At 44.4% G+C, this 11,499-nt stretch overlaps 1 protein-coding gene across 3 annotated transcripts in view; it reads left to right on the forward strand.

Annotated features, from left to right (window-relative positions):
* The window catches only part of LSAMP (limbic system-associated membrane protein), a 965,359-nt gene that overhangs the window by 647,606 nt on the left and 306,254 nt on the right, over nt 1–11,499 (forward strand). The window lies entirely within an intron of this gene.

The following is an 11,499-nucleotide window of genomic DNA, read 5'->3' on the forward strand; positions in this document are numbered from 1 at the left end:
TTCATTTGCTGTGTTTATTGTAGTTATGGTCCTAAACCCGGTATCTTCAGTAGCTTAAAACTTTCCAAGACAATCGCTTCAGGGCCTTGAACTTTTTCCTCATGTTTTCAACCCAAAAGTGAGTTCCAGAAGAAGAATTTGCTTGGCTGTGTTGGTAGACAGGATTTTAAAGTCATGACTTTTTTTTTTTTCCCCCCCCCAGGATAAATGCATTGAAATTAACGACTTTGTGCTAGGTCAACTGATTGCATAAGGGAGAGAAAGTGCCAGGAGTTTGTTATCACAAAATTCCTTCAAGAATGCCGCGTACAATGCAATGGCATCTCTCACATCTGTTCTTTAATAAAATAAGATGTTTAATCTGGCTTAGTGAATCTTCTTGGCTCTTAAGGTTGGACCCTGGCTTTCACCAGGATGCCTGTATCTGTAAAGAATAAGAATGGTTGAAAAAGTGATGATTAGCTTTTACCTTCAAAACACCAAGTCCTCTCAGGTCTGAAGTGGCTTTGGCCCTCTGCTCTCTTCTTTCCCACTGCTGCAGTCCGCTGTACTCACATGACTGTGGAAAATAAGATACTAGAGGGGGAGAGGGGTGAAACTTGTATTTCAATACATTTGATCACATAGTCCAGCAAAGCCTGATTTCCTGCTAAGACAAAAAAAAAAAAAAAAAATAGCACACAATTGTCTCTTCTCCCCTCCAGTTTGTTGGGCATTTACGTCCTCTTTCCCTTCCTCTCTCTTTTCTTTCTTTTTTAGGGGGTGTGAATGTGCGGAGGTGCACAGAGGGAAATAAGTTATCCTTGCAACATGCAGATTCTGGTTGACTTGCAGAAATCAAGTAGGACTTCTCCAGGCAACCTGTTTTCAGGTTCACAACATAATAGGCAATGATTCTCACCAGCAGTCTATAATTCTTTTTGTAGCACTGGGAAAGAGCACTGTTACTTCATTTTAACCCTGTGCAAATTTAATTATCAGCAGAAATTCATTTATGCTAGTAATTTTCGACAAGAAGCTCTTCTTCCAAATAGAAGCTGGAAGGAGAGCATGAGAATGCATTTAAGACAGGCAGATAACTTGCCGTCTAACGTTGAGAAATGCTGGTGTTCAAACACCTCATGCACATGGAGCGTCATGCTCCAGCAGACCCTTCACCTCCCTCTGCAAGGGGCCTGAGATAAGGTTGCTCTGTGAACCTCGGAAGAATGAATTTCTCAGCTCCTGCATGATTCACATCTCAGCCAGAAAGTTGCATCAACAGACTATTTGCTGCTAGACTAATTACTGGATATCGACAAGGGGGGTAGATGTTTTTGCATGCTCAACCTCAGCTAACTGCATTAACACAACAGTCAGCTTTCCTGCTTTAAAGCCAGCAAAGGGCGTTCTGCCTCAGACCTGTGCCCTGCTTGTTGGAGTGCTGCAGGGGAGAGCTGAAGGCTTGATTGAAATTTGAAGTTGTGCTCTTCCTGCTTGGTCTTTTGATGAAATGGTTTTTAAATCTGAACGTTGCCCTGTCACGGAGGCACAGCACAAGGTTGCAGCAGGCCCTGGATAAGAAAGCACTGAGGAATGGGAAGTTGGCTACTCACCTGTAGTGCAAAACAACCTCATTGATACGCAGGAGACTTCAGTCTCGGTGACTTTCAATGTCTTCCACAGCATCAAACTGATATTTCAAAGAGATTAAGAACTGAAGGGAACATATGATATCCATTTAAAGCCAAGACTTCAGATTTAATGAAGGCTGTATCAGAATGAGATATGATTCAGATATCAAATTACATTTGTTTAGCCCAACACAGCTTAATAAATCACAGCAACATTTAATAAATATTTATCTTCTTTTAATCACCAGTTAGTGCTTTTTCTGATCTCTCCATTCCCTTAATGGCTCACTCCTGTATTTATTAAATGTGATTTCCATTTCTCTAATAATCAATACATCTTTTTATTTTTTATAATTTGGGCAGCTTTACTGAACTTTTGTGAGATTTAATTAAGATTAAGGTTTAATCTTTAATTTCAATATATAAATTGCCCCGTGTTTGCTATTAAGTCATTATTTGGTAACCTCATTCGGGACGAAGCCTTGATTGGCAACGTAGCAAGCTCAACCGTCATTACAGTATAAATGTTAATGAACTTCAGGGGAATCTTTGGATTGGAGGAGAGTCTTGGCTGCAGTTACATCTCTCTAGCTGATGTGGGTGTGTAATTCATAATGCGAAATGGGAAATAAGGAAGGTAGGGGTTGTGAGTGGCTGACAAAGCTTCTGTTCGCATGGGTCTCTGGTGCAGCAGTGGAAGTCAGGGTGAGGTCAATTGGAAAACAGCAGCCTGTGGAAATAAGACTTGTACGTGATGACTCAGCTGCCAGCACGGCATGCGACACACGAGGAGGCTGTGAGTAGGTGCGAGTCTCACGGGGTATTTCCTACAGCATGCTGAGCCTCTTCGGACTCAGAGATTGAGCCATGCCCAGACATCTGAAGGGAGATCCAGGTGCTGCCAGCGGGAATGACTCTCAGCAAGACCTTGACTGCTGCCTAAATCTCCTTGAAGGTGGTGCTGTGCAGCTGTTCCGTGCTACCTTTCCCCATCATCGCTGGCTCCCAAACTCAAAATAATAATCTGTGAAGCTCTGTAGGTGGTTGTCAAAGTCTAATTTAAATTTCAGGGCACATGCATTCTGAAGCCCTTTGCTAATCTCAAGCAAACCATGGCTCTCATCTGCCTACTTGCTTGGTTGTCCTTCTATGAAAAAAAAAAAAAAGAAGTGAGCCAACAACAAAAAAAAAAATCAGAGGGAAGCAAAATGGTATGTTATTACCTCGTGGATCCTGGGAATGCTCTCAGCTCCCACCATGCAGGTAGAACCCATCTTCCTGAAAACTCTCACAGGTAGTTAAGTTAGACATATGTGAGCTAGTCCGTGAGCTCATATTGTTTAATGACATTAGCACTGTCTTTCATTTGGCATTGGAAAATATCTGTTGAGACCCCTCCAGGGTCTTCTGCTATGTGCAGAAAACTTTGGTTTACCTACAGAGCCATGGAAATAATGGCTAAAAAAATCCATAAGGTGGCATGTAATATTTATAAAGTTAATGCACTGTTCTTTGAATATTCCATGCTTCCATAACATCTGTCACATATCAGTATAATAGTCTCTGAATTTTGTATGATTCCAGAACATCACATCTGCCATGGCCTTGTCTGGCAATCTGCTGCCTAAAAGGGTCAAAGTGCTTCCTTTCCCTTTCCCGCATCTAATATAAACCCCATGCATAGGATAAGGACCTTATGTACTTCAGTGGGGGGGCATCACTTCTGCCCAAAATGTTGTAGATTTGATTCAGAATTTTTGCTTAACCACTGGACAGCTGTTTCTATCCTTATAAAATTATCTGGACCTTAAATTCTGCTCAGTTGTTAACTGGGCTTCAGTGCTTTCAGCCTTTGCTCTCCATGTCTCGCTGATGGCCCCTTCTCTAAGCATATGAATGCTGCTTATAATTATAAGTATATAAGTAAAATACATATTCTGACGCTTCTGTTTATAGATTTGAACAGTACAACCATTTTATATCTCATCTGAGAAGCAGCCACTGCTGTAAATTAGTGAAGGGCCATCTCCTCTCTCTGGTTCTCCCAATGTGACTACTGCAACGTATCTATTTACTTGAGCCTGCTTCGACTGTGGCTCCCTTTTTGGGACTCTTTTCCTTCCTAAGCACTACTGGAAGTAAAGGAGATTATCTGAGGAACTTTATATCCTTTCTTTTTGTTAGGTGGCCACAGCCATTTGTGCCTATTGGAACTGTACAGATACATCCTTTCGAATGGAAACAGGTTGAGAATAGTAGACTGGGATACAGGGATGAATCCTCAGTGTTTGCTGCACAAGGCACATCTGATGAATGGCATCCCAAACTACTTCTTTTGTTGGCTCTTCCACCAGAATGCTATAGTGTACCTACTGTGGTAACGTGAGGAAGGAGCAGGGTTTGTTTCCTTTACCCTCTGAGCCTTCTGCTTGCCACCCATCAAATGTCTTGAAAACATCTGTGAGGAAATTGCTTGCAGTTGCAAGGGTCTGGACTTGGTCAGCAGGTAATTTATAGACGGGTTTCGACTGAATAAGATGTATCTCTCTAGTGTAGTCAGCATGACTGCAATCAGCTGGGGGGGGGGGGAATAAACATATAGTTTAGCAGATTCAACAGATGTGGTGTATTAATCCAAGATGCATGGCAATGCTCATGTTGAATATCCTTGGTAAGAGTTCTTGGAGTGCTTTTGCCTTCTACCTTTTGTCTGCCTTGAGACTGACTCCCCAGTGGTGTCTTGCAGTGAGTAAGTAATTTGAAGGGTGTGAGGAAAGCTGTGTTTGGTATGTGTTAGCTGGGCAGCAGACTGAACACTTGAAGTACCAAATCTGCAATACCCACATTAAGGTTCTTTGTTAATGGCACCTATCCTTGATTGTTTGAAAGAGATTCTCTGGTGAACTTAGAGGCCTGCCTAGCAATAGTGCTAGTACAGGGCCCGAACAAAGAATACCTTTGCTCTTACACCGAAATGTCTTTTGGCTTTGGGTAGGTCTGTTTGTAACCTAGCAGCAATAGCTCTGCCTTGAGTTTCTCTGTTGCCTTTCTTTGGTTTACCTCTGTGGACCATAAAGACTGAGTCCCTTTAGGTTCAGGACTGCTAGAGGAACAGTAACTTATGCCATGGTGAATGCCCCCTTTTGCTAACATTTCCCCAAATTATTAGTTCTCATCACACTGAAAATAAGACCTTGGAGGGAAGAAGGGAAGGAGATTGACAGGCTGACATCTGTCCTCTGGCATCAGCGTGTGCTGTGGGGTCTTGGGGAGCTTTGGTCTGGATTGTGTAGGCCAGATAGTTCAGGGAAAATCTAAAAGGCTAAAGAGGAGAAGATGGATGCCTAAATGGGGGAAAGCATTAAATGCAATTAATGTACAGAAGGAGTAGTTCATCAACAATAAAACAGGCGAAGTCCTGACTGGCCAGCCAGCTGCCTACATCTATCACTGCTCAGCACCTGCAGGCAGACATTTTGTTGTGCTTATCCTGCAGCCACCCAGCACTGAGAGAAGGATGCCTGGGGAGGAGGAGAGACAGAGAACTGCAGACACTTGAAAGGAATTTCGCGTAGTCACAGGCAGAGATCACACCTTCTGCCAAAGCTGAAAAGTGAGGTGGGAACACCTGTGGCTGGGCAGGGGGAAGAAACTTCTTCTCCACTAGATCGAGAGGAAAGGAGACAAACATCTATACTGCTGGAGCATTGTCCTTCTCTTCCCCACCTCTGTGCCGTGTTGAGGATGAATACCCTTGCCTTCTACATCTTGTAAGGGTGACTGCTGCTATGTCATGCTGACTGCATGGTTGCCAGCTTTTTCTGATTTTTATGTAATGAATGGCAAAGCCATACTGTCTTTTTGTTTCATGGAGCCTGCCAGAGACCACATTAGAAAGTTTGCTATGCAGTTTCTGGCTGTTGCTTCAGAGCACTAGTTTGTCCCATCAGTCATTTTGACATTGGATTTCCAAAATTGAGTCCAGATGCTAATTTCTTTAATGGAAGCTGCAGATTCTATAAAGACCCCCTTCCACCTTGCCCTTGGATCCTCTTTCCCTGGGAGGAGGTGCATACTGTTTTGACAGACAGTTCCTATTAGCAGTGGAGCATGCAAGAACATCTGGGGAAAGAGGGGAACTTCATGGTTGCCTATAGCTGAGAAGAAAAAGTCAACGTAGCACAGCAGATTTGGATGCCTTTGGCTGACAGATACCATGTGAGTTGTGCCTGTTAGAGGCAGAACAGCTCGGTGTCTTCAAAGCGCACCATATCCATAGGAGTCACTTTCCTGGATGCACCGCTGTTACTCTGCTTCTTGTTCTTAGTGTGTCAGCCTCAGCAGGAAAGCTGGATTTGAGATAGGGCTACAGTAGGAAATATTTGGGTTGGGCATGCTGGTTGTGTAAGGGAGGGGCTCACAGCCAAGGCTGTACCTGCCTGGGAGGGATTTAGAGTGAATTAGCTTGAATCTTATTATCCTAAGGTTCTACCAAGAGAAAAGTTCTGCACATGCATGTGCAATGGATAAAAATAGGCTTTTGTTGTGTTTTGTGCCTTCCTTGGTTCCCACAAGTAAGGGGTCTCTCCCTCTTAAGCTGAAGGAAAAATTGTTCAGCATGGAGGGGGAAGCTCAGCCGGTGTGCTTGAATCACTGGAGCAAAACATACCCCCTCAGCATCAGAGAAAACCCACCCCAGCCATCAGGATCTTCAAATCTGTGAGTCTTAGCCAGATGGTAACACATTCATGCTCTCCAGGCGCAATTGCGTGTCATGTACAAAGGGAGTCAGTCTCATCTCTGCTACAAACTGAGACAGGGAAGTCCTTTTTTGTTAGCTCACTCAGTTGGTTTGATGTAGCAACTGGCAAAAGAGGTCTCTGTTCTCTAACCACAGAGTGCTGCTGCTGTCCATCTGTTGAGATGCTGACAGTGACGTGTTAACCAAAAGAGCCCCACTGACATCAGTGGAGTCCTTTCCACCCTAATGAGGTACAGGGGTTGAAGTTGGCTGTGGCTTTGGACCGGTTCATTTCCTCTGCTCATGCCTCAGTTTCCCTAGCTGTGAACCCATTGATTACACACTTTCATCACCTTAACTAGAGTGTTTGAGATTTCTGGGTTGTCTGCTGAGGTTGTTGTAATCTTCAGATGTTGTAGGAGTGGGAAGGATTATCATCATTATTTCTGACAGGCAACTATAATTCATCTTTGCTTACCAGACCCCTATGGTAGTCTTATTGTGAAATGAGTAAAGGTTGCTTCAGCGTGGGATTCATGTGAGTTTATTTGTCATTGAGCCTGGTAATAAATTGGCCCCAGACAGTGTTACCCGAGCTGTGCAAACAGAGAAAATTTTATGATTCTTAATTTAATTTGTATTCTCCATTTCTCACTATTTGTATTCTCTCAAAGTCTGAAAAAAGCTTCTTCGCCATTTGATCTGGATGTTTCCTGTGTGATGAATGCTGATTATTTCTTTCTCCTCCTCCTGAGATTTATTTATTTATTTATTTATTCTTGTATAAAGTAGGAAACGATGACTCAATTAAGTCAGTGTGTCCCTTGAAAGTAAAGCTTTTTTGGTTATTTTAAGCTCCCTCCGCTGGAGGCTTCTGCAACAGCATTGGAGAATGGAACAACCTCAGGTAAATAGAACCTGACTTAGTTTTATACAGTGCAATTCTATAAGAAGTGTGTGAAGGTAGAGTCATAGAATAGCCCAAGTTGGAAGGGGCCCGTGAGGATCATCGTGTCCAACTCCTAGGTGTGACAAGTGTTCTTCCTATGTCTACGGTGAGCATTTTGTGAGGGAATCTTAAGGCATTTGACGTAACACTAATTTCTTAACCCTTCTGATGACAGACCTTTGGGAAACAAGTGGAGTGCTTTCAGAGCAAAATATATGGCTGCCATTAAAAAGCAACCTTAAGGGACGTGCTGAGGGATGGGATGGGGTTATGCTCAGAGCTGCGAGGGGAAGGTTCTTGGAACATGTTGAAAGGACAGTGAATGTGGTAGCTCCCAGAGAGAGCCACTGCACCAGAAGCAAAGCAAAACACCATCCAGCCCTCACCCAAGAGCAACGGGGGCACAGGGCAGACAGAATTTTTTTCCCACTGCCAGCAAATCCACCTGTCTTGCAGTCACATAGATAAAGCTGTTTCACGTAGGTACTAGAGAGCATTCAAGCTTGTTATGCATTTCTGAGCTTGCTTAATCAGAAAATAAAATCAGGCTGTATATGTGAAAGCATTTCATTTTCAAATGTTTCAACAGAAAAGCAGGCGGTCGGTGGGATGGCATTAGGATCACTGAGCCAATTTTGGTGGGCTTCAAATTGTTTAAGCCTGACTATGTGGCTTTTGTTGAGAAGGAGAGAAGATGATTCTCTGCTTCAGATCACTCTGCTAGGACAGTGGCATTCTCTCCATCTGGTCCTTCTTCTGGCCTTAAGCTGCATCATAGGAGGTTCAGGTTGGGTATTAGGAAAAAGGTCTTTTCAGAAGGAATGGTGAGGCAGTGGCACAGCTGCCCAGGGAGGTGGTACAGACACTGTGCCTGGAGGTGTTCAAGAACTGTGTGGATGCGGCACTGAGGGGTATGGTTAGTGGGCATGGTGGGGATGGACTGGGGTTGACTTGATAACCCTAGTGGTCTTTTCCAAGCATAGTGATTCTATAAAGGGAGCTAATACTGCTCAAGCTGAGGAAACCAAGAGTGGAGTTGAGTAGAAGGCTGGCAGGATTGATTGAAACAAGCTTTTAGAGTGAAGATTGTCTAAGTACTCTTCCCACTGCCTTGGCTGTGAAGTGTCACCGCGCTCTCTTCCCTCCCATTCCTCCTGCTCAGAACCAGTGTTTGTGCATGCTGTCATATGTTCACCACAACCGCACCACTCTCAGAAGCGCGCTGCTCGGAGCACTCCCTGTTGCAGTCAATGCGTGTTCCCCGGCCCCTCCTCAGCAGCACACAGCACTTGAGGAGCTCGTCCTTATGGGGGAGGCCCCGTGCACGTGCCCACTTTGCAGAGGTGGGGGATGACAGCGCAGAGAGAAAGCTGTTTGGAGTGGTGGTTTTTCTTCATTTTTTGCATACAGCTCTTTAATAGCTGCGTAATAAACCAGTATTGATGAAAGAGGCCATTTACCATCAACTTATTTGGTTTTCTGCAATGAGCTAATGTTTAATTAATGCGCAATAACTTTTGCAACCGAATGTATCCCGTTAGATTTACTATAGGGGACAGTTTGAACATCAACTTAAGCGGCCAATGACTGCAAATGTATTTATTAAGGTTTAAACCTGTGTAAATGAGTTCGTGTCTATTTGCAGAGCTGTTAAACTACAGTAAATATGTTCTTTGTCAATTGGTGGTTAATTAACATCCATTAGTTCTCCATTAAGAGCACAGTTTGGTGTCTGAATTTCCTTGCTTAGTACTAACTTTGAATTAGGGCTGCATTTTTACCTCTTTTCTACAGAGCAGTGTTTCCAAAATCCACTTTCTCTGTAGGGCTGCGGTGCTGGGAGCAAGAGGACGTGCCAGTTTTTGGAATGCACTTTGCAAGGCAGGAGGTTCACGAAGGGACAAGTGGAGTTTTACTGCTAGGCCTTGCAGCTCCTGTTTATAAGCTGAGAAGCTTCCCTCCTCTCACAGCTCTGCCTCCCGAATGTTTTTAGGCACTGCAAGTTGTGGAGCTGGCTCACGTGTTCAGTGCCTGCCCACCTCTGAGCATTTTGGGATTCGCTAGTGCAAACGCTGCTAACACCTGCGTGGAGGGGGCACACAGAGCGGATCACAGAGGTTCTGATTATTCCAAAGGCAGTATTTAAGGTGGGCATTTCCAAGCAAAGGCTGTGTGGGGTAGGATCACGGGATCACAGAACTGTAGGGGTTGGAAGGGACCGCTGGAGGTGATTGAGTCCAGCCCCCCTGCAAAGCAGGCTCCCTACAACAGGCTGCACAGGTAGGCGTCCAGACAGGTCCTGAATCTCCACAGGAGACTCCACAACCTCCCTGGGCAGCCTGTTCCAGTGCTCCGTCACCCTTACTGTAAAGAAGTTCTTTCGCATATTGGTGCGGAACTTCCTATGCTCCAAAGCTTACGTCAGTCTCCCCTTGTTCTGTCCCTACAGACTGCTGACTAAAGGTTGGCCATGTCCCTTTGACAGAAGAGGGTTAGGCGCCCAGTCTCCCCGCTCGGTTGGCCGCTATGTCAGCAAACAACCACAAGGTGACACTGTCCCAGTACGTTATTTATGTTTTGACAGGGGAGCGTAGATTACATTTGGCATAAAAGAGCGTTCTGGGCATCCAGATCTGTTCCCTGCTTCTAAACTGGGAATTAGGTACGATGCTGGCATCATGCATTTGTTAGATCTAGAAATTAAGAGCATTTTCAAATCGCCAGCTACGCATACAAGCACTGCCCTTTCACAGAATGAGTAGCCTTAAGAGAGTGACATTCACCACTGCTTACACAGTTGTCTGAGAATTTCATCCAGCAGCAGAGGAATGCCTGACCAGTCGCATTACCATCTCAAGCCATCACAAACGTTTTGTCTTTCTCCTCCTCTCCTCTGCAGCTGTCAGCATCTGAGGCAATAGAGCATATTGCTTACAGGTGAGGATGGGAAGAGTCCTGTTGCTTTCTGCAGTTGTGCGAATATGCAATGTACTTGTTGTGCAGATATAGCAATGAAGGGAAACATGGGCTGCTGAAGCCAATATTTTAGGAGCTGGGTTTTTTACCCAAGGAACTCCAGTGTCCTTATGCTAGGGTTTGTTTTCTTTGCTGTTTTACAAGAATGCTTCAATTCTTTGCTAGAACTGGTCTTGGATGGTACTGCTGAGTGAAGGTAAGATGTACTACAGGTGTAGCTTGGGTGTTGAGGTAAGAAGCAGTGATGTAGATTAGACATATATGTAAATGGTTAATATGGTAAGAAGAAGGTACTGCAGTGTGTGACATGTTTTATAGCCAGACACAGTATCAGAAGCAGCTGAGATAAAACACATTTGTAAGGTACATGGAAATACAGGTAAAAGATATGCTCGGAAGGGTGGCCTTTGGACCTGTTTGCCCAGTAGTGATGTTAGGTTACCTGTGGCCATCTTGTTTAACCAGATCAGGTTTAAAGAGCTGACCGCGTTGTTTGTGTGGTCATGAATAACAGGCTGAACCTGATACTGTTCTGTTACCTCATGTTCTGTGCCTGCAAGCATCTACTTTGGTTTTAATAACATTAGCTAAATTGGTAGTGCTGTTAACTACTTCCCCTTGATTTCTCCCTCATGAGCCTGCATGCCTCCCTGCATTTTGTTACTCTGAGATTATTAAATAAACAGGCAGAGGAAAGAACAAAACTTTGATCAGCTCTAGTCAACAAAGCTTTCCTCAGCCTCCTAGTAATGGGGATCATTGAAGGAAATTGCCCTAATTTATTTCTAGGGGTGGGGGCAGGAGGAGCTGTGAACTAAATAGGAAATGCAGTAAATGGGCTTTCCTGGAGAAGCAGCAGATTCATAGGATCATAGAATCATATTGTGGCCTGGGTTGAAAAGGACCATAATGATCACGTAATTTCAACCCCCCTGCTATGTGCAGGGTTGCCAACCACTAGACCAGCCTGCCCAGAGCCACATCCAGCCTGGCCTTGATGGATGATGCCTCCAGGGATGGGGTGTCCACAACCTCCTTGGACAAGATAGTTCAGGCTCACCTTGGTTCCCTGCATGATTGCACAAAGAGGAAGCTCTTTGTGGTTCATGATTTGGTGGTAAAGAGGAGCCCTGTGCTGCCACTGGTATTAAGACTGTGTCCTGCCCATTGGTAATCATCTGCATGCATGCCGTTATGAGCTTCTGTCAAGTTAGATTAGC

The sequence above is a fragment of the Gallus gallus genome, chromosome 1 (genome assembly GCF_016699485.2).
Source record: "Gallus gallus isolate bGalGal1 chromosome 1, bGalGal1.mat.broiler.GRCg7b, whole genome shotgun sequence".
In the NCBI taxonomy this organism is placed as follows: domain Eukaryota; kingdom Metazoa; phylum Chordata; class Aves; order Galliformes; family Phasianidae; genus Gallus; species Gallus gallus.